The following is a 23874-nucleotide window of genomic DNA, read 5'->3' as shown; positions in this document are numbered from 1 at the left end:
GAGAATGTTACAAAGAGGCAGAAAAACACAGTAAGAAACAATTTCAGGAAAATAAATTACAGGGCCATTAATTCCTGGTTAACACTAGTTACATAGTTACATAGTCTGGTTGAAAAAAGACACAAGTCCATCTAGTTTAACCAATAAGAAAGAGAAAAATGTTTTTACAATCCTATATACACAATCCCATACCAAAAAACAAACAAAAAAAAAAACAGCAAAGCATGATCCAATTAGCTCCAGCAGGGGGAGAAAAGGTCCTTCATGATCCCCCAAGAGGCAATTGGATGTTCCCTAGATCAACTTTACCTATAAATGTTAGTATCCAGTTATATTCTGTACATACAATTTTAGCAAGTGCAGCGCTGGACTAATTAATATATATAAATGGTGAAATTTGTAAACTAATTATTATGGATAAATAGTGAAAAATTCTGTTAATCAATATAACAAAACCTAACTAAATATAACAAAATAGTGACAAAATCGCAATCATTCGTGATTAAACAATATATAAGTGCTCCACAGTACTTAAACACACAGACTGTAAAAAAGTGGATAAAAGCATAAAAGTCCAAATTAGTGTGTTTGTTGTAAATATTCTATGCAGGTTTCAGGGATGAATCTTCACCATTCAGTGTTTGCCCACCACCGAATAGATAAATTGAAGGATTACCAGAAAGCCTGTGACCACCCTTATTCAGGGGGGTCAAAACAAGCTTAGTAGATGTAAATGGACCACCACAGGGATACTTCAAAGGACACCGCTGGGCCAATGCATCGGATCGCTTCCCGGGCAGCCAGCCGACAGCAGCTATGGATACCTTCCACGATCCTATCCCTGGATATCTTCTCATAGGGCAAAACATAGTAACACCCACGGATCCAGCACAAAAAATGGTGTTATGATGCCAAAAAAGAAACAGCGGGAGATGCTCCACTGGTGCAAATAACTTTTGGCTTGTTTATTTGGCAAAATAAGGTATAAAACATAAAATTTGGTAAAAAAGATAAAAAACGACACTACCGCCATTTAAATTGAAAGCGCGCATGCGCGGTGCGTTCGATGTTGTGACCCTATGGCCGTTTCGTCACAACCGACGTCATCAGGGGTACGCACCGACGCACGCGCATGTGCAATAAATACCCGGGCATCATACTGGAAAGCGCTGTGATTGGTTTATAAGAGGCAAAGCTTCATTGTAAGAAAGATCTGCTGAAGGGAGTAATCGCCACGGATATAAGGGCCATTAATTAATAATAAAGGAAAGCTGTCAGATCGTTAAGCCTAATTATATAGAGGTAGCAGCATTAGAACTTGTCTCTGGTGCCATCTAATGGAGTATTAAGGGCGTTACACCAAAATTACCGACGGCCTTAATCCAGGCAATTACATGGAAAGAATAAAAAATTCTATAGGCAATTCATTATTATTATGAAGAAATGTTAATTAACACTCTATAAATATGCAAAACTGAATTACCAATACCAAAAAAAAAAGGGGGGGCATTAGAACATATATATGCCTATTATAAAACCAATGACATAACTCGCTCCCAAAATCAATTTAAAATAACATAAAATATTACATTTAAAATAACAAAGCCTAATCCAATACCAAAAGGATGAAAAGTTGGAATAGTTTATAGACCATATTCAATAAAAATTTGGAATCTGTTCATCACAGAGGAAAATGTACTTGATATCTGGAATCTAATCATCACAAAGGAGGATGTGCTAGAGGGGGACATCAACTGCCATCAACAAAACAGCCGATGTGTTATAAGGACATCAACTTCTGTTAATAAAACAGTTGATGTCCCACTCTATGTTCAAACCATTGGGGGCATGGGAACCAAGCCTATAAATCCAGTTAGTTTCTCATCTGGATATGGTTCGCTTCCCATTACTGCCAAATTCAGTTCCTCTAATCCAGGAGTCTGTAACCCGCGGGCCGCACCTGTCCCGCCACCGCTGAATGTCTGGCCCATCAGTGCCCGTGATTAATTCACGGCAACCGGTCAGTATCACAGGGCTGGGAACTGCTGGAGTTAACTTTTTACACTAAACAGTAGATGATTGGTTGCTGGGAGATCCTAGCAACCAACCACCAGCCTGTTAATGTGAAAAGTTAACTTCAGCAGTTCCCGCCCCATCCAGCCCTGTGAGGCTGATCTCTGCTGCTCTGCTTGCTGTACACCTGTGTAAGGTAGGAGAGTTCTACCTACACAGTGTGTGTGGGGTGGTGTGCAGGGAGACAGAGGATGCTACAGTGTGGGGGGGTGCAGGGGACAGAGGACACTACAGTGGGGGGGTGCAGGGGACAGAGGACACTACAGTGGGGGGGGGTGCAGGGGACAGAGGACACTACAGTGGGGGGGGTGCAGGGGACAGAGGAGACTACAGTGGGGGGTGCAGGGGACAGAGGACACTACAGTGTGGGGGGTAAAGGGGACAGAGGACACTACAGTGGGGGGTGCAGGGGACAGAGGACACTATAGTGGGGGGGGGTGCAGGGGACAGATGAGACTACAATGAGGGGGTTCAGGGGACAGAGGGCACTACAGTGGGGGGGTTCAGGGGACAGAGGACACTACAGTGGGGAGGGGGTTTCAGGGGACAGAGAACACTGCAGTGTGGTGTGCAGGGGGCAGAGGACACTACAGTGGGGGGCACAGGAAACTTGCTATGGGGGGAGGGGGCAGAGGACACTATGGGAGTGATGTGAAGAGGAACAGAGGACACCATTGGGTCGGCCAGCCCGTCCCACACAAGTTATAAGGACCCTTCGGGAAGCACCTTTTGAACTCTATACACATCCTTGTTTCTTACAGATAGGGTGTTTCTCTTGTGCTTTGTTTTTCTATATAAGAAAAGAAATGAAAAACTGCGCAAAGATAAAACTAAAACTAAAAAATGGCTGCGAAACTGACTCCCAACCATTCAATTGCTCAAGAGCTGCAAATCACATGTATAACATCAATACAAAAAAAGAAATTTGGAAAAAATTAAAAATCGCGCTACCCATAAGATTCTGACCCAGACTAAAACAGTAAAGTGTATGGACCAAATCTTATAAAAAGTCCTGTGTAGGAGTGATCATCAATATAAAGTGTGATTAAGAATCAAAAAATGAATATAAATCCACAGACAACTAATCAAATGATAACCAAAAACAATGATAAGTCCATGTAGGATAAATTGATGAAAGTAAACATCAATAATAGTGAAATAATAAGTCCATAAGTGCACAAAATAAATGAATTAAACTTAAAAATCAAAAAAAAAAAATGCACCAGTGCACTGTGAAATAAAAGTCCATAAATTGTGAACAAGCTGTCCTCAAAATCTATGAGCAGGAAGCTGTGTTGAATCCACTACCAAATCAGCAGGAATACATCCTTACCAAATCACCATGATCCCCCATAACAGAGGATTAAGGAATGCATGTAATGAACCGCAACTTGGCTCCAAAAAACAGCAGGCACGATCACAGATTCTGAGAGACCACCTCACAGCCAATCAGACCATCACATAGATATAGTGGTACATAGAAGAAATAAACGCTCCATATAATGTAAAACCTAACAATTGTTTATTGTTAAAAAAAAGTAGTACACTTACAATGCTGCAGTAAAAAAAGGCCTGAAGTCTGATGCGCCGGCCGGAGCACAAACAGACAACCCGTCCTTCTGGGTAAACGAATGGAGCACGAGGTGACGTCAGCGCGTCGCTCCGCCCTACGCATTTCGTAATAACTTACGTCGTCCAGGGGCCCTATATGTATAGACACATACATATTTGTGTACTTCCTTCTAGAGCTTTATACTGCTTAAGGCATGAGAAACCGCTATTTGGGGGATGATCCCGCCAGGTTTGCCTGCATATATTGTTTTGTATATATGCACCGTAAGCATGCTTCCTCCCTGTTTTTATACTAGCTGTTACTTGACTTAGAAGATCACATTTGTACAGTTTTATATGCCCCTGCAATTGGGTTGTGTCCACCTATGATCACATACTTTCTGGGTTGGTTGCTTCCCAAGGGTTTTTGGGGGGTAGGGGTGAGGGGCAGACTCCTTGACATATTAGTTTTTGTCTACACTATTATTAAATGATTGTTACATTCTCAGTTCTGATCCATTATTCGGCTGTCTTTGTTTTTTAATTAGAAACAAAAATAGATGCAGCGCTAAGTAACATATAATATGTGTATGTGAATACAGGAATATATCACCTTGTGTACATAAGTGATATGTATATCTATCAGGTAAGTGTATAGTGATATTTAACAATCACATTAGATCTCATAAAGCATAAATAATGTCCACAAGTGAAAATAAAAAACCATTGAGAAAAAACACTGTGTAGTATATGACGAGAAGGAAATCCAATATGTGTTGCTATATCGGGTTGATGATCTTCATACATTCAAACTTCATGCAGAAGTGAGAGGGTAAATGCGCTTACCAGATGTGATGGACACTCTCACTGTACGGCGGGGTGTCAAACGAGCTTATGGATCCACTGATCCTAAAGATGTTCACTGGAAACTTGCTGGAACGTGCCGATGATGGATACCGGTGAGCACACCCGGAACAGCCTCAGGAGCGGGATGGTCTGCAAACCTCAAGCGCATGGATGGATAGATTTCCCTCTTGTGGTAAACAGATGGTTAAAAGAGATAGCTCCCACCATTTCAGATAGAGTCCATATGAGGAAAAAAAGGGAATCTCCACATAGTGCATGAATCAATAAAAGCAGGTTTATTCAAAACCATCAAAAACAGAGCAGATGCTTCACATGCATCAAGTAGTATAGATAAAACAAGTGATCACAAGTCCAGATAAAAAGGTAATAATGCGTGGTAACGGGGTAACAGCAATCAGCAACCCGACATGTTTCGGACTAGTGTCCATCTACAGGGGCATATATGATATCATCCATAATTTCCTTTTGGTGAATTCGGTTTACACATATTATATGTTACTTAGCGCTGCATCTAGTTTTTGTTTCTATTCACGTCTACACGGTTCTATACTGGTGATGCTGGCTGCTATCATGTATCATTAGAAAAGAAAAGCAATTCATTTTTGAGTAGCACAACAATACGATTGTTTCTGTTTTGTTTTTTAAAGCGGGGTTCCACCCAAATTTTGAACATTATCTCTATGCATTCTCTTCCTTGCCTAGATGCTGACATGCTGTGTAAAAAAATTTAAATCTCCGTAATTACCTTTTTTTTTCTAATCTTCTTAGCACTTCCTGGTTTTCCTCCCATGGGAGTAGGCGTGTTTCTAGCCTCTCCCAGACCTCCCACAGTCCCCTGGGAGCTAGTCTTAGGCTTCCCAGCATGCATTGTGCAACAGCGTCATCACAACATCTCGGTGAATGCTGGGAGCACAGCATTCACCGCATCCAGGAAATACATGCTTGTGGGCTTCAAATGCCCAAATGTGGAAACCGCCTTCAGTGAATTTTATAAGTTATTCTTTACAACGAAATCGGACACAGGTGGACTTATTATACAGAACATGTGAGTAGATAATCATGAGAAGAAAAGTTTGTGAATGAACTCCAAAAAAAAAAACGATAGATAGGTGGACCCCCGCTTTAATTATTTTTATTGTTTTCATGTATATATTAGACTGCAAGCTTCTGAAGAAGCGCTTAAGGGCGCGTAACATGTAAAGCTTACTTCACTATGTCTCTACCTCCAACCAGCTGCTCCTTCCATTTGACATCATCTCATTTTGAATCATTATTGATCAATCTGTTCCACTGTGGTAATAGTTGGTTGTGTTAGGTGGTGTGAACGTCGTTTAGACCAAACACCATGTTTTGTTTTTAACATGTCATGTCAATAATGTGAATTTTAAAGATTAATAAAAGTTCATTTTGTATTTCAACGCTACAGATGTGACTCTAAAGTCCATGTTTCCTTATTTTGAATACATTTTACTAAGCTAAGCAGGGCAAGAACTTCTCCGCAGGATGTGGAAACCTTATCTAACAAAAAGGGGAAGGGTAAAAATGACCCAACGGCTACACCTATGTATAATAATTGGACTCAAGGAAAAATCATGATGATAAATCCTCATATAAGCCATCACATGCCGTCACCTCAGGAAGTGTCTTCCTAAGAAGTCTGAGGTGTGTTCCTCTAAATTGAGGCAAGCATATAGAAAAAATGGGGGGAGAAGAATTTCCCAAAGCAATTCTTCAGAAAGGAACAGGCAAATTTATCAAAAAATGTAAAGTATTTATTACAACAATTCACTTAACACTAATCGCTTTTAAATGATATGACATACCTCCACCAAATACAATAAAATTAGACAATGTTGCCTAAAGACACATGTGGAAACTTGCAAGAAGATCTGAACAAATTAATGGGGTGGGCAACTACATGGCAAATGAGGTTTAATGTAGAAAAATGTAAAATAATGCATTTGGGTGGCATCTACTCACTAGGGGGTGAACCTCTGGTGGAATCTAGTATGGAAAAGGACTTGTAGAGTGGGAGGATAATTCTCCCACTCTACAAGACTCTGGCCCGGCCGCACCTGAAGTATGCTGTCCAGTTCTGGGCACCAGTCCTCAGGAAGGATGCACTGGAAATGGAGCGAGTATAAAGAAGGGCAACAAAGCTAATAAAGGGTTTGGAGGATATTAGTTACGAAGAAAGGTTGCGAGCACTGAACTTATTCTCTCTGGAGAAGAAACGCTTGAGAGTGGATATGATTTCAATTTACAAATACCATACTGGTGACCCCGCAATAGGGATAAAACTTTTTTTGCGGAAGGGAGTTTAATAAGACACGTGGCCACTCACTAAACTTAGAAGAAAATAGGTTTAACCTTAGACTGCGTAGAGGGTTCTTTACTGTAATGCCCTGTACACACGGTCGGATTTTCCGACGGAAAATGTGTGATAGGACCTTGTTGTCGGAAATTCCGACCGTGTGTAGGCTCCATCACACATTTTCCATCGGAATTTCCGACACACAAAGTTTGAGAACTTGCTATAAAATTTTCCGACAACAAAATCCGTTGTCGGAAATTCCGATCGTGTGTACACAAATCCGACGGACAAAGTGCCACGCATGCTCAGAATAAATTAAGAGATGAAAGCTATTGGCTACTGCCCCGTTTATAGTCCCGACATACGTGTTTTACGCCACCGCGTTCAGAACGATCGGATTTTCTGACAACTTTGTGGGACCGTGTGTATGCAAGACCAGTTTGAGCCAACGTCCGTCGGAAAAAATCCATGGATTTTGTTGGCGGAATGTCCGATCAATGTCAGACCGTGTGTACAGGGCATAAGAGAGGCAAGGATGTGGAATTCCCTTCCACATGCGGTGGTTTCAGCGGGGGGGGGCATTGATAGTTTCAAAAAACTATTAGATAAGCACCTGAACGACCGAAACATATAGGGATATACAATGTAATACTGACCTATAATCACACACATAGGTTGGACTTGATGTACTTGTTTCTTTTTTCAACCTCACCTACTATGTAACTATGAAACTATGTAACAGCAGGCAGGGCAGCATACACCAGAACAGGCTGGACAGTGGGCACTGGAACATCAGCCTAGGCAGCAGGCACTGGAACATCAGGCTAAACAGCAGGCACCGGAACATCAGGTTGGACAACAGGCACTGGAACATCAGGCTGGGCAGCGTGCACTGGAACATCAGGCTGGGCAGCGGGCACCATAACATCAGGCTGGGTAGCGGGCACCAGAACAGCAGGCTGGGCAGCGTGTTTAAGTCTGTCAGATGAAGGCCAAACACAATTAGCCACCATGGAGGTAAACTAAAACAGGTTGACTGGTGTAGAGGCAGATTGGAACAGATCAGCCGGCGTGGAGGCAGGATTAGACAGTGGCAGGATTGTGCAGGTTTGAAAAAACTTCTGTTTCTTCTTAGGTTTAGCTACTGAAGATCTGTAAGCATCTGCAGGGCTGTAAGCAGGAGGTGCAGCTAATGGAAGAGAAGAGTGGGAGGATGGTAAACAAGAGGTAGCAGTAGCTAAGGAGGATTTGTGTGGGATGGTTGCAGATAGCGGAGAAGAGGTTAAAGGCAGGTAGGTGCAGCAGGTGGAAATAGGATACTGATACTTAGTTGGTAGCAGGGTATATTTGGCTGTGACTGTGGTTGCTGTGGATGATGAAGAGAGAGACCACTGAGCAGGCAGATCTCTGGCAGCAGGAATGGGCTGTTGCAATCTGACTGAGGCTGAGTGCAATAGATCTGACCATGTCTGTAGTAAAGGTTGAACAAAATTCAGCTTACACGCTGCCTGCACTACACTGCAAAAATACACTCCACTAATACCTGCTGAGAACATGAGGAATAGTGCTCAAAGAAATAAACTGAGTCATCCTCCAATAACCGCACCAGAGATTGAACCTGATCCATACTGAAGGGGGAGAAAAATCATCAATGCCTTTCGGGGTACTGGACAAAGCTAACTCTGCACACACCTGAATCAAAGGCTGAACATCTCCAAACAATATACTGCCCTGATCAACTAGGGAATGAGCAAGTCAGATACATTGCAGTAGCTGGTCACTGGTCCACTCCTTCAATATCTGGTGGCAGTATTTACTATACCAGCAAAGAAAAATAAATAACTTCCTCCAGATGCATTTTACCTCAAAACGACAGAACCAGGATGGCTTCCCTTGCAGCCACTTCTGGTCAGGACTGGCCTTGGTATTATGTCAGGGACCAATGTGACCAGAAATGTCACAGAAAATGCCAAGCACAGGTTCAGTATAAATAATGTAATTTATTAAAAGGTAAGTGAATACACAAAAGTAAACGCACCTCTAATATGGCAAACAGTGAAACAAACCAGCAACCAAAACCACAGTGACACACAACAAATGATTACCTAAACAAAATGTACATATAGGTGTGGGATACAATCGTGATCGTAACAATCCAGAGTCATACACGGGAGATCAAGCAGATAGGGCTCGGAGCAAGACAGGACAGGGAGAGGGTAACAGGAGAGAGAACAGCCGGGAAGGGATTCGGCTGCAGGGCAGGGGTCCAGGAATAGATGCAGGGTTCAGGATACAGGCTCCAGGAACACAGGAACACAGGTCAGGGCACATGGATAAAATACCAAGGCGAGGTGTGCTAGTAATCACCAGGTTAACGTATACTTCCTGCAATCAGTATCAGGTGATGCCTGATTGCAGGAGATTATGTCAGCTCCTAACTGCCGAGATCCACTCATTGGTGCACACCGGAATTGCAGCCCATAGGTCTGGGAGCCACAGTGTCACCAACAAGTGAAATCTTTATTGACAACATGTTACTAACATTAAATATTAACCACTAGGCGTCCGCGCTATAGCAGAAAGACGGCTACAGCGCGGACTCCAATTGCCGGGAGGGCGTCCCTGGACGTCCTCCTGTTCACTTCCGCGATGTGCGCTCCCGGGAGTGCGCATCGGGGAAATTCTGCTCTGGCCGTGTCCCTTGGACACAGCCAGTCACACATCGCCGTAAATGGCCAATCACAGCGGCCGTTTACAGCGCGATCCAAGCTTCCAATGAGAGATGATCTCAAATGTAAACATATGAGATCATCTCTCATTGCCGGCTTTCTCTCCTCACACAGAGACCGTGTGTGAGGAGAGAGAGCGATCTGTGAAAACTGTGAGTGCCAAGCTTTTAGTGAAACACCCTACAGTGCCCATACAGTGCCACATCAGTGCCCATACAGTGCCATATCAGTGCCACAGTGCTCATTACTGCTTCCATTTGTCATCAGTGCCATCTGTCGTCAGTGCCATCTGTCAGTGTCACCTGCCACATCAGTGCCACCTGTCAGTGTCACCTGCCACATCAGTGCCACCTGTCAGTGTCACCTGCCACATCTGTGCCACCTGTCAGTGTCACCTGCCACATCAGTGTCACCTGTCAGTGTCACCTGTCACATCAGTGTCACCTGTCAGTGTCACCTGCCACATCAGTGCCACCTGTCAGTGTCACCTGCCACGTATCAGTGCCACGTATCAGTGCCACGTATCAGTGCCATCTGTCAGTGCCATCTGTCGTCAGTGCCACCTCTCTGTCACCTGCCACATCAGTGTCATCAGTGTCACCAATGTCTCCTACCACATCAGTGTCACGTATCAGTGCCATCTATCACCAGTGCAATCTGCCAGTGTTACGTGTCATCAGTGCCACATATCTGCCATTTTTCATCACTATGTCACAAAGAGTATATTCAGCCGAGGAGGCATATAATATTCTTGCAGCCGACGAGAGCAACGGGGAGCTCTCCACTTCAGATTCCTATTCAGATTCTGAGTCTGACGTGGACTACGAGCCTGTCCTCAGCAATGGTACACAGACAGCCTCAGAGGAGGAGGATGAGAGTCCGCCCGCCAGACGAAGACGTACTGGTGAGGATGCAGTGCCATCCACCAGCACCGCAATGCCATCCACTATCACCACAATGCCATCCACCATCACCGCAATGCCATCCACCAGCACCGCAGTGCCATCCACCAGCACCGCAGTACCTCGACAAAGGCCACGTACCAGTGGGGTGTCACCTCAGGCCCAAAGGGTTAGGTCCCATGCCAGCCTTCACTACTCCTTTAAGAACCCCTTATGGCTGCCACCTAATTCAGGAGAAGCTATCATTCCCCCTTTTACTGCCCAGCCAGGAGTCCAGGTGGACACAGAAAATTTTTCACCAATAGATTTTTTCAACCTTATTTTTACTGAGGACATGCTTGCATCGATTGTGGCCCAGTGCAATCTATATGCCCAACAATACATAGCAAGTAACCCAACGTCCTATTATGCCCGTCCCTACGAATGGAGAGCCCTAACAGTGGAGGAGTTTAGAATCTTTTTGGGCCTCACATTCTGTATGGGACTAACCAAAAAAAATGTATTACGTTCCTATTGGTCTACCCTCCCCATCCACCACATGCCCATCTTTTCCTCTGTAATGCCCAGTAATTCGCCCACTACTAAAATATTTTTCTGATATCTTCCCCCAGTTATTTACCCCAGACCAGCACATATGTGTGGATGAGTCCCTGGTCAAATTTAGTGGCAGGTTGGGCATAAAACAATTTATTCCCACCAAAAGGGCCCGCTATGGGGTGAAAATGTATAAATTATGCGACCGAGCTACAGGATATACCTATGCCTTCATGGTATACGAAGGGAAGGACACCCAGCTACATCCCCCTAATTGCCCAGAATACATTGGATCGAATGGGAAAGTCATTTGGGAACTCATAAACCCACTCCTGGAGAAAGGCTACCATCTGTATGTGGACAATTTTTACACTAGTCTGCCCCTGTTCCGAAATCTTCACAGACAGAAGACTCCAGCATGTGGCACCGTAAGGAAGAACCGGAAGGGCTTTCCTCAAAGCCTCGTGAACAAAAAGCTAAGAAGAGGGGAGATGGCAAGCTTACGGCATGAGGAAATTCTGGCTGTGAAGTGGAGGGACAGAAGGGACGTCTACGTGCTTTCATCAATCCACAATAACACCGTCGTGGAGATAACCAGGAGGAATGGGGTAATCCAAAAGCCAACATGCATCTACGAATACAACAAGTATATGGGGGGTGTCGACTTCAACGACCAGATGCTCGAACCCTACCTTGCCACGAGAAGAACATACCAGTGGTATAAAAAAGTTTTGATTTATTTGTTCAATTTGGCCATATATAACAGCTATGTTATTTATCATAAATCCACTGCAAGCCCCAAATCCTTCCTTGGATACCAAGAGGAAATCACCACTGCCCTTGTATTCCTGAACGGCCCACCAGAAACCATTCGATCCGATGTGATTAGTAGACTCTCCGAACGCCACTTTCCCAAAAAAATCCCCCCCCAGACCAACAGGCCAAAAACGGCAGAAAAAATGCCGGGTGTGCACCAAAGGAGGAGTGAGAAGAGACACTACTTTTTATTGTCCCCAATGTCCTTACCAACCAGGCCTCTGTATAGTTGACTGTTTCCGCCGTTACCATACTTCACTAAATTATTAGTGAAGTATGGTAAACATAACCCTCATTTCCTGCCATTTACCTTCACACCCCTTATGCCTCTGTTTGCTCTGTAACTGACCCTGGCTTGTTTTTCGACCACGCTTCTGCCTACCGATTCTGTTGATATCTCTGCCTGATCTGGAACTGACCCTGGCTTGTTTTTCGACCACGCTTCTGCCTACCGATTCTGCTTATATCTCTGCCTGATCTGGAACTGACCCTGGCTTGTTTTTCGACCACGCTTCTGCCTACCGATTCTGTTCATACCTCTGCCTGATCTGGAACTGACCCTGGACTGTTTGACCATCCTTTTTGCCTGCCTCTTGGACTGATCTTGTACCCTGCCACTGGACTAGTGGGATTCATAACACAGGGGTCTCACATATGTGAGGGGCTCCAGAATTGTTTTTCTGGATGAAGAAAACATTTTTTTTGTTTTCTCATTCCTAGAATAGGGTCTGGAGACTCGGAGGCTTCAAAGAGATTTGGGTGGGAGAAGCCTCTACCCCTGTCCCCATTCTGTCCTGAACGAGGCCCTACTTCTGCCTGCTGCCTGTAGGACCTATGCCATCATGCCTCTGCCTGTCGCATGAACTGACCACACCACATGGATAGACCATGTTCCTGCCTACTACCAGGATCAATATTTTGGCACTGCTGACAATCTCTGCCTGCACTGACCCTGGACTGTATAAGGACAGTATCCCTGCCTGCTGCCTGTACTGACTATGGACAGTGTTCCTGCCTGTTGCCTGGACAATTGCGTTCGCTTTTGCTGAACAAGTCCCTGCCTGCTGCCTGGACCAGTGCTATCTTCCTGTGGACAACTGTGCTACTAAAACCACAGGTAATCTTTTTTTTTACCCTTTGCTCAGCAGAATGTATTTTGGGATGTAATTCTTGGTATGTGCATGCTATGTGTCCCTAGAACACCTGACGGTGTTCCTTGTATGTGGCCAGGCTGTGTAAAAGTCTTACACATGTGGTATCGCTATACTCAGGAGGAGTAGCAGAATGTATTTTGAGGTGTCATTTTTGCTATGTACATGCTATGTGTTGGAAATAGCTTATAAATGGACAACTTTGTGTAAAAAAAAATGCGTTTTCATTTTTTCCCACATTTTCCAAAAACTTCTGGAAAAAATGAACCGTTCAAAAGACTCATAATGCCTCATAGATTATACGTTGGGGTGTTAGCTTTCCAAAATGGGGTCATTTTGTGGGCGTTTCCATTGTCCTGGTGCTCCAGGGCCTTCAAAAATGTAATAGGTAGGTGAGAAATGAGATGTGTAATTTATTTTTCTAATACCCTTGAAGGTGCTATTTCAGTATTGTGCCTCTGTATGTGGCCAGGCTGTGTAAAAGTCTCACACATGTGGTATCGCCATACTCAGGAGGAGTAGCAGAATGTATTTTGGGGTGTCATTTTTGCTATGTACATGCTACGTGTTGGAAATATCTTATAAATGGACAACTTTGTGTAAAAAAAAATGTGTTTTCATTTTTTTCCACATTTTCCAAAAACTTCTGGAAAAAAATGAACCATTCAAAAGACTCATCATGCCTCATAGATTATACGTTGGGGTGTTAGCTTTCCAAAATGGGGTCATTTTGTGGGCGTTTCCATTGTCCTGGTGCTCCGGGGCCTTCAAAAGTGTAATAGGTGGGTGAGAAATGAGATGTGTAATTTATTTTTCTAAAATGCTTGAAGGTGCTATTTCAGTATTGTGCCTCTGTATGTGGCCAGGCTGTGTAAAAGTCTCACACATGTGGTATCGCCATACTCAGGAGGAGTAGCAGAATGTATTTTGGGGTGTCATTTTTGCTATGTACATGCTACGTGTTGGAAATATCTTATAAATGGACAACTTTGTGTAAAAAAAAATGCGTTTTCATTTTTTTCCACATTTTCCAAAAACTTCTGGAAAAAAATGAACCGTTCAAAAGACTCATTATGCCTCATAGATTATACGTTGGGGTGTTAGCTTTCCAAAATGGGGTTTTTTGTGGGCGTTTCCATTGTCCTGGTGCTCCAGGGCCTTCAAAAGTGTAATAGGTAGTTAACAAGTTAGATGTGTCATTTATGCTCCTAGAACACTTGATGGTGCTCCCTGCATGTTGGGCCTCTCTATGTGGCTAGGCTGTGAAAAGGTCCCACACATGTGGTATCGCCATACTTAGGAGGAGTATCAGAATGTATTTTGGGGTGTCATTTGTGGTATACACATGCCATGTGAGAGAAATAACCAATTACAATGACAATTTTATGGGAGGAAAAAAAAATCTTCATTTTGCAAAGAATTGTGGGAAAAAATGACAACATCAAAAACCTCACCATGCATCTTACTGAATACCTTGGAATGTCTACTTTCAAAAAAGGGGTCATTTGGGGGGTATTTGTACTGTCCTGACTTGTTCGGGTCACAAGAAATATGATAGGCCACCAGTACATCAGGTGTGATCAATTTTTTATGATTTGCACCACAACTTGTAGACTCTAACTTTCACACAGACCAAATAATATCCACTAATTTTGGTTATTTTTACCAAAGATATGTAGCAGTATAAATTGTGGCCAAAATTTATGAAGAAAAATTAATAATTAATAATTTGCAAAATGTTATCACAGAAAGGTGAAGGTGCTATTTCAGTATTGTGCCTCTGTATGTGGCCAGGCTGTGTAAAAGTCTCACACATGTGGTATCGCCATACTCAGGAGGAGTAGCAGAATGTATTTTGGGGTGTCATTTTTGCTATGTACATGCTACGTGTTGGAAATATCTTATAAATGGACAACTTTGTGTAAAAAAAAAATGCGTTTTCATTTTTTTCCACATTTTCCAAAAACTTCTGGAAAAAAATGAACCATTCAAAAGACTCATCATGCCTCATAGATTATACGTTGGGGTGTTAGCTTTCCAAAATGGGGTCATTTTGTGGGCGTTTCCATTGTCCTGGTGCTCCGGGGCCTTCAAAAGTGTAATAGGTGGGTGAGAAATGAGATGTGTAATTTATTTTTCTAAAATGCTTGAAGGTGCTATTTCAGTATTGTGCCTCTGTATGTGGCCAGGCTGTGTAAAAGTCTCACACATGTGGTATCGCCATACTCAGGAGGAGTAGCAGAATGTATTTTGGGGTGTCATTTTTGCTATGTACATGCTACGTGTTGGAAATATCTTATAAATGGACAACTTTGTGTAAAAAAAAATGCGTTTTCATTTTTTTCCACATTTTCCAAAAACTTCTGGAAAAAAATGAACCGTTCAAAAGACTCATCATGCCTCATAGATTATACGTTGGGGTGTTAGCTTTCCAAAATGGGGTTTTTTGTGGGCGTTTAAATTGTCCTGGTACTCCAGGGCCTTCAAAAGTGTAATAGGTAGTTAACAAGTTAGATGTGTCATTTATGCTCCTAGAACACTTGATGGTGCTCCCTGCATGTTGGGCCTCTCTATGTGGCTAGGCTGTGAAAAGGTCCCACACATGTGGTATCGCCATACTTAGGAGGAGTATCAGAATGTATTTTGGGGTGTCATTTGTGGTATACACATGCCATGTGAGAGAAATAACCAATTACAATGACAATTTTATGGGAGGAAAAAAAAATCTTCATTTTGCAAAGAATTGTGGGAAAAAATGACAACATCAAAAACCTCACCATGCATCTTACTGAATACCTTGGAATGTCTACTTTCAAAAAAGGGGTCATTTGGGGGGTATTTGTACTGTCCTGACTTGTTCGGGTCACAAGAAATATGATAGGCCACCAGTACATCAGGTGTGATCAATTTTTTATGATTTGCACCACAACTTGTAGACTCTAACTTTCACACAGACCAAATAATATCCACTAATTTTGGTTATTTTTACCAAAGATATGTAGCAGTATAAATTGTGGCCAAAATTTATGAAGAAAAATTAATAATTTGCAAAATGTTATCACAGAAACGAAGAAAAATGCGTTTTTTTCTAAATTTTCGGTCTTTTTCCATTTATAGCGCAAAAAATAAAAAGCCCAGAGGTGATCAAATACCATCAAAAGAAAGCTGTATTTGTATGAAAAAAAGGACACAAAATTCATTTGGGTACAGTATTACATGACTGAGTAATTGTCATTCAAAGTGTGAGAGTGCTGAAAGCTGAAAATTGGTCTGGTCACGAAGGGGGTTTAAGTGCCCAGTTGTCAAGTGGTTAAGAGAGAAAATAAGAAAAGATTTTTTCTTATTTTTTTTCTTTCAACAGCTTATTAGATGCCCCCTACTTATTCCTATATGGTATTGCAGTGTTAATTTTTTCAGTTTTAGTTATACTTTTTGAGAGGATACCCACTCTCAAAATGACAAGTGTGGTGTCAATGCGATCGTCGCAGTCCCACACGTTTTCTCTCTCTGCTGCCTTCCGGCCTTGAGCTCCAGTCCTTGCTGGCTTGGCCTACTTGTGTTCTGTGGGCACATAAGCAGATGTGTTCTGGCACCAAGAAGGCAAAACCCTCCCCTTAGTCTCTTTAAAAACCTCTTCCTGGTCTTATAGGAGTTGTAGTGTGTGTGCCTATGGGACATATAATGCCATGGATATCCTGAACTTCAACTCCGATGATCTCCAGATCCCTGTAGGCTCTCCTGTGTAGTTCTCCCCCTCCTCGCCGGAAGGCATAGTACGTTGCAATGTCTGGCATATCAGTGAAGAGTAAAGTAACATAGTGCGGAATCAATGTCTCTTCCTACATATTGCTGTTGTCCAGCATTTGGCTACACCCTTAATATTGAAAACTGAGGATGACCAGGAGAAAATGTAAATTGGTGCCCACACCTGTCCTTCCACCACTGCACCTAGGATGGTTAAAAACACCTGTAAGCTGCCACTTAAACTGAAGATACTTATAAGCCTGAAAAACACCCTGTGGATGAATAGTGGCGTTATATGCCTAATGAATAAAATTAAAAGGCCAATCAATACAATCTTGCTAAAGAGTGCAGAACTGGTTTAAAAGAGTCCAGTCTACCTATAACCATATATTACTCTGGTGTATACAGTGATGAACCACAATACACTTCCCTAGTGTGGTGTAACCTCCACTTGGGACACTGCGAATCTAAAGTGCTATAAATGTATGTACAGCAAATTAACAAAAAATAAATAACATTAAATAATGCATTTTACACGATCATTTTACACAGTGACCATCATTAACATGGTGAAAAAATGATCAGCATTAGTGAATAAGCTCCAACATATTAAAAACGAAAAGCCAGAAAAAAATAATAATAAAAAAATGTGATATGCATAAAAAATGTTGGTGAAAAGTCCAATGTATTCGTGCCAAACAACGCAAAAGAGAAGAGATTCCAAGAAGTGAGTGTCTCTATTTCATAATCCTGTGCCGCACTGTCCACCACACCTCAGTGACATATATCCACACCCTTACGGATGGCAAACTCACTAGCTGTTGAGGCCTTACACTCGCGTGTTTGGCCGGACAAGGCTTTAACCCACTAACATGGGGGTTACCATGTGAGCACAGTCATCCACTGCTCAATGTGCCGAACACCATTCATGGGATAAGGATTCCACATAAAGAATAAAAGAATTGCTCCAGATAGTGTATTAACGTTTTAAAAGATTTAATTACAAACTGAAACTAAAACCAATACACTCACATGATCCATAAAAATACAGGGCATGAAAACTCCACAGCAAATCACAGTAGGCAGGTAAATGTAGTCACAACACTTCACAGCAAACAGGATGATGTAACACATGCAGCGGAACTTGAAAGACACTATAACCACTTAAACGGTCACGGCGGACCCAGGGAGTGTGGAGCCTGAAGACCTGCGGGTCACCTCACCGGTTCTCTGCTATTGCTTCCTGGCTGCTCACAAACGAACTCTGCTCACTCCGCCGACTCTCCTCACTCAAATGTTAGTAAGGGATTATGAAGATTTTTCTTCATAAATTTTGGCCACAATTTATACTGCTACATATCTTTGGTAAAAATAACCAAAATTAGTGGATATTATTTGGTCCGTGTGAAAGTTATAGAGTCTACAAGTTGTGGTGCAAATCATAAAAAATTGATCACACCTAACATTTGAGTGAGGAGAGTCGGCGGAGTGAGCGGAGTTCGTTTGTGAGCAGCCAGGAAGCGATAGCAGAGAACCGGTGAGGTGACCCGCAGGTCTCCAGGCTCCACACTCCCTGGGTAGTAAGGGATTGCCGCGGCAATCCCTTACTAACATTTGAGTGAGGAGAGTCGGCGGAGTGAGCGGAGTTCGTTTGTGAGCAGCCAGGAAGCGATAGCTGAGAACCGGTGAGGTGACCCGCAGGTCTTCAGGCTCCACACTCCCTGGGTCCACCGTGACCATTTAAGTGGTTATAGTGTCTTTCAAGTTCCGCTGCATGTGTTACATCATCCTGTTTGCTGTGAAGTGTTGTGACTACATTTACCTGCCTGCTGTGATTTGCTGTGGAGTTTTCATGCCCTGTATTTTTATGGATCATGTGAGTGTATTGGTTTTAGTTTCAGTTTGTAATTAAATCTTTTAAAACGTTAATACACTATCTGGAGCAATTCTTTTATTCTTTATGTGGAATCCTTATCCCATGAATGGTGTTTGGCACATTGAGCAGTGGATGACTGTGCTCACATGGTAACCCCCATGTTAGTGGGTTAAAGCCTTGTCCGGCCAAACACGCGAGTGTAAGGCCTCAACAGCTGGTGAGTTTGCCATCCGTAAGGGTGTGGATATATGTCACTGAGGTGTGGTGGACAGTGCGGCACAGGATTATGAAATAGAGACACTCACTTCTTGGAATCTCTTTTCTTTTGCGTTGTTTGGCACGAATACATTGGACTTTTCACCAACATTTTTTATGCATATCACATTTTTTTATTATTATTTTTTTCTGGCTTTTCGTTTTTAATATGTTGGAGCTTATTCACTAATGCTGATCATTTTTTCACCATGTTAATGATGGTCACTGTGTAAAATGATTGTGTAAAATGCATTATTTAATGTTATTTATTTTTTGTTAATTTGCTGTACATACATTTATAGCACTTTAGATTCACAGTGTCCCAAGTGGAGGTTACACCACACTAGGGAAGTGTATTGTGGTTCATCACTGTATACACCAGAGTAATATATGGTTATAGGTAGACTGGACTCTTTTAAACCAGTTCTGCACTCTTTAGCAAGATTGTATTGATTGGCCTTTTAATTTTATTCATTAGGCATATAGCGCCACTATTCATCCACAGGGTGTTTTTCAGGCTTATATATACACCCTTAATATATGAAAAAAATGACAAATCATTTCTTATAATCACTTCCCTAGCCACTCCCCCTTCCATCCTGATCCCAAATTTAAAATTTTAATGAAGATTAAATATAATGATAGATTGAGAGTAGTTATACAAAGATTGGCATGCTGTGTATTTTGCCTATTTGAAACATTTTGTTCTTCAGTAAAAATAGTTTATTGCATCAGACACCTTCATCAGACTTGACTTCTGTTTCTGAGTAAAATAGTTGATTACATCAGACACAATGATACTTGAGATGTTATTCTCAAAATAAACAGAGGAAGTTCTTTAGATTCTGTTTTTATGAAATATGGAAATCCAAATTCATCTTCTGAATGCAAAGATGCTCATTTCCCTTAGCGGAAGTCTATGTTTGTCTTCTATCACATACAAAAATATAAAGGTGCCAATCACTACTTGCATGACACAGAAACCCTATCAGATAAGGTCCCACAACAAGATGTCCGCCAAAGATCTAGAGAGTTTGCGGCATCCAATGCGACAGCTGGTTCCTCTGAGTTTTGGATGATTTCCCTAACAGACATCACTCTATCTCTAATAACTTTGTTGGTATAGTGTGGGGTTCCCACTGTTTAGTCTGTACCATCTTGTTATTGTATGGAAACAATTTTTATATATTACTTGTAATAATGTGTATCAATTTTGTTTTCTATATTAAAATATATTTTTTTTATACCTAATTGTTCATTCCCTGGGTACTGAGATAGTCCATAATCCCCTTTGTCATGGGGCATTTTTTTGGAGTAGCTCCTGATATCCCCCATACCTTCATCACTGTAAGCTTATGGATGATGGTACCTGCCCCTACCTCTATTTACCTATTCAGATTGAGGAATTATTTTCATTATATTAGAGTGTATAACACACCCCAATCTTCGGATCAAATTCCCTCTTTGCCTCCTTTTTATACTTACTAAATCCAATTTTATGTATTAAAAATTTCCAGTCAATATCAGTCTATCCTCCATTAAGCTTTCAATCTTTACCCCTTGGTTGGGTTCCATTAGCAGTTCTTAGCCATGGATGTTCTCGGTACAGCATGGGGGGGCTTCATGTCCACCATCAAGGCTAGCTGTTTGACAGACCAGAAAATGATACCAAAGTATTTTTGGACAGGATGTTTAATCGTCTTAAGAGGAAATCCCATCCTCATTGGCATACCCAAGATTTCAAAGAGAAAGTTTGTCCTCTAGGTTTACGTATTCAAGTATTTCCAACCATTAAAGACCCTTCCCTCGATTTAAAAAAAAAACTTGCATTTTCAGAAGGATATGCCCATAAGTGGGTGGGCAAACCTTCCAATAGGAAGAAAAATTTGCGAACACATCCACTACCAGAGACGACTAACCTGATGGACTTAACTGAGTCTGACTCTTCTATTTCCTCTTCCCTTTCCTCACAGGTTTTGACACGTTCAACACAAGCACGTGTACTGGGTATACCCCGTAAGAGTTCATTCACTCGTGAGGGACATCCTGTGAAGGAGTCCAAAAGGGTTAAAAAACATGGCAAATCACACAGACCCACACCCCTCGGGGGCCCAAGCCCCAACAAGTGGGATACTTCCCCCCACTTTACACAATATTATCCCGAAAGTACTCCAACCCAACACCAAAACCCTTTTTCCCAACTCGGATTTTTTAGTCCCAATGACACCAGAACCCCCCCCCCACCAGGGCAATCTGGATGCGTTCGTTCTAAAAACTCCCATGCCAAGCACATCCCAAAACCTACTTCTGTAATTACTACTAACACCCCTCAAATGTTTAACTTTGTTAATCTCACACCGTTCACGCTGACCCCTGGAGAGGAGATAGTTTTACAGTTGGGCTTAGGTTTCTGTCCCTCTGAACCGTTTTCAAAACCATTAAAAAACTTTATCTCTTCGTCTGCAATCTTACCTTTCGTTTTATCTTTGACAAGGACAGGCAAAAACTTAATTTGGAAAAGGAACTAGCTGAAAGAGCCAAACATTGTTTAATGCAGGAATTCAGAGCTCTGCATGATCTGATGCTCCTCTTTGATGAGGGGGAGACGGATTTACCTAGCTCTGCAGTTCCTGCTGCTTCATCTTCACTAACCTCTCAGGCTTCTCAAATCCCCAAGTCCCCCCATGATGAGATCAATAGGAATACTGGTAAATTTAAACTAAAGTCTCGCACTTTTCCAGATTTGATGATCTGTCCAACAGTGTGGGCCTTTCTTCATGCATCGATTAAATCTTGTGATTTGGGGCATTTTGGGAGGACCTCATTGATGAGGATACTATCAGATTCATCAATACCCAGACTCCTCGGTTACCCACATTCTACACATTACCCAAAACCCATAAAAACCTGTTAACACCACCTGAGAGACCCATTGTCTCAGGCATTGGGTCCCTCACTGAAAACGCAAGTAAATTCATAGATGCATTCTTAATGAAACATGTTTTGAGCTTACCTTCATACATCTGGGACACAACGGATCTGCTACGACATATCGAGGGGGTCCAGGTCCCAGGTCCCTCCAAATGCCCTCCTCGTGGCTATAGATGTCGAGGCTCTATACTCGAGCATCCCTCACAAGCGGGGCATCCGGATGGCTGGTACCTTCCTGATGGAGCAGGATCGTAATACTTGGCCTTTCAATCATTTCCTTCTGAAACTACTACACTTTATTTTGACAAAAAAATATTTTACATATATGGACCAAATCTATTTACAAACACAGGGGGTGGCTATGGGCACCTCCTGTGCACCCTCTTATGCCAATCTCTATTTGGGGGCATGGTAGAGATCTATCTTTGGGGATGAGTCCTTGCAACCTTTTCTAGACCATGTGCTGTGTTGGTACAGGTTTATCGACAATCTATTTGTCATCTGGACAATTGCTAATTAAATTTATTGAATGTTTAAACATCAACCAATGTAATTTACACTTTACATTTACCTTCAGTGACAGTGATATCTCCTTTCTTGACCTCAACATTTTCAAAAACTCTATTGGCCAAATTGCAATGGATCTTTATCATAAACCCACAGCGGGCAATACATAATCCCTTTTGTCATGGGGCATTTTTTGGAGTAGCTTCTGACATCCCCACATTCAATATGTTACCAACATTAAATATTAAAGCGGAGTTCCACACAAAAATGGAACTTCCGCTTTTCTGAACCCTCCCCCCCTCCGGTGTCACATTTGGCACCTTTCAGGGGGGAGGGGGGTGCAGATACCTGTCTAAGACAGGTATTTGCACCCACTTCCATCATAGACTCCCATGGGAGTCTATGCCTCTTCCCCTCCCGACCGCGCTGTCTGCTGGGAACACACAGCTCCCAGGAGAGAGCGGGGACCACTAGGGACGTGCAGCGCGACTCACGCATGCGCAGTAGGGAACCGGGAAGTGAAGCCGCAACGCTTCACTTCCTGATTCCCTCACCTAGGATGGCAGCGGCAGCTGCCGAGAACCGAGCGGGTTCTTGGTGTCCCCTGCCGACATCGCTGGACCCTGAGACAGGTAAGTGGCCATGTATTAAAAGTCAGCAGCTGCAGTATTTGTAGCTGCTGGCTTTTAATATTTTTTTTTTTTGGCGGTGTGGGTGAACCCCCGCTTTAAGAAAAAAAATAAGAAAAGTTTTTTCCTTTTTTTTTCTTTCAACAGCTTATTAGATGCCCCCTACTTATTCCTATGTGGTAGTGCAGTGTTAATTTTTACATCAAATTTCAATTTAGTTTTAGGTATACTTTTTGAGAGGATACCCACTCTCAAAATGACAAGTGCCGTGTCAATGCAATTGTCGCAGTCCCACACGTTCTCACTTCAGGATACAGGCTTCAGGAACACAGGAACACAGGTCAGGACACATGGATAAAATACCAAGGACAGGTGTGCTAGTAATTTCTAGGTTTAAGTATACTTCCTGCAATCAGTATGTCAGGGCTGGGCTCAGACCTTCGTTCTCTGAGCTGGCCACTCAGCTGTCGGCTAATTACCATCTCCTTTCTCTCCACAGTGACTCAGCTGTTGATGATCTGCTCGTCAGTCCTGGTTACTTAAAGCCGTCCAGCTCACTTCATCTCTGCCTTCACCTTTTGGTCACATCTCAGAGACTTTCTCCTGTGTTCCTGTTGAAGACTTGCTCGGCTGACGTCCCTTCTGGCTCCTGATTGCTGTACTACTACATTGATCTCTGGTTCACTGACATTGGCATTGGCTGACTACCCGATCTGGTTACTGAACTCTGGCTATGTATTGACTACGCTTACTCTGTTTACCTTTTTATTATTATTAAACAAATGTGATTAACTGTACTTCTGTCTCGGTCTGAGTCATGGTTTCTGACACAGTATCAGGTGGTGCCTGATCGCAGGAGGTGATGTCAGCTCCTAACTGCCAAGATCCACCCGTTGGTGGACACAGGAATTGCAGCCCATAGATCTGGGAGCCACAGTGCCACCAGCAGGTTACCAACATTAAATATTAAGAAAAAAATAAGAAAAGTTTTTTTC

General features: G+C 42.5%; 1 long non-coding RNA gene across 2 annotated transcripts in view; it reads left to right on the top strand.

Moving 5' to 3' along the window:
• LOC141105297 (uncharacterized) overlaps positions 1 to 23661 on the top strand; it is a 77250-nt gene extending 53589 nt beyond the window's left edge. For both annotated transcript variants that reach the window (XR_012235556.1, XR_012235557.1), the window contains exon 3: positions 23379 to 23661. This is a non-coding gene — a long non-coding RNA (uncharacterized lncRNA). The remainder of the gene's footprint in view (positions 1 to 23378) is intronic.
• Positions 23662 to 23874: the final 213 nt, after the last annotated feature.

The sequence above is a fragment of the Aquarana catesbeiana genome, linkage group LG08 (genome assembly GCF_042186555.1).
Source record: "Aquarana catesbeiana isolate 2022-GZ linkage group LG08, ASM4218655v1, whole genome shotgun sequence".
Classification (NCBI taxonomy): domain Eukaryota; kingdom Metazoa; phylum Chordata; class Amphibia; order Anura; family Ranidae; genus Aquarana; species Aquarana catesbeiana.
Note: the sequence above shows the minus strand (reverse complement) of the source record. Positions and strands in the feature narration are given on the sequence as shown.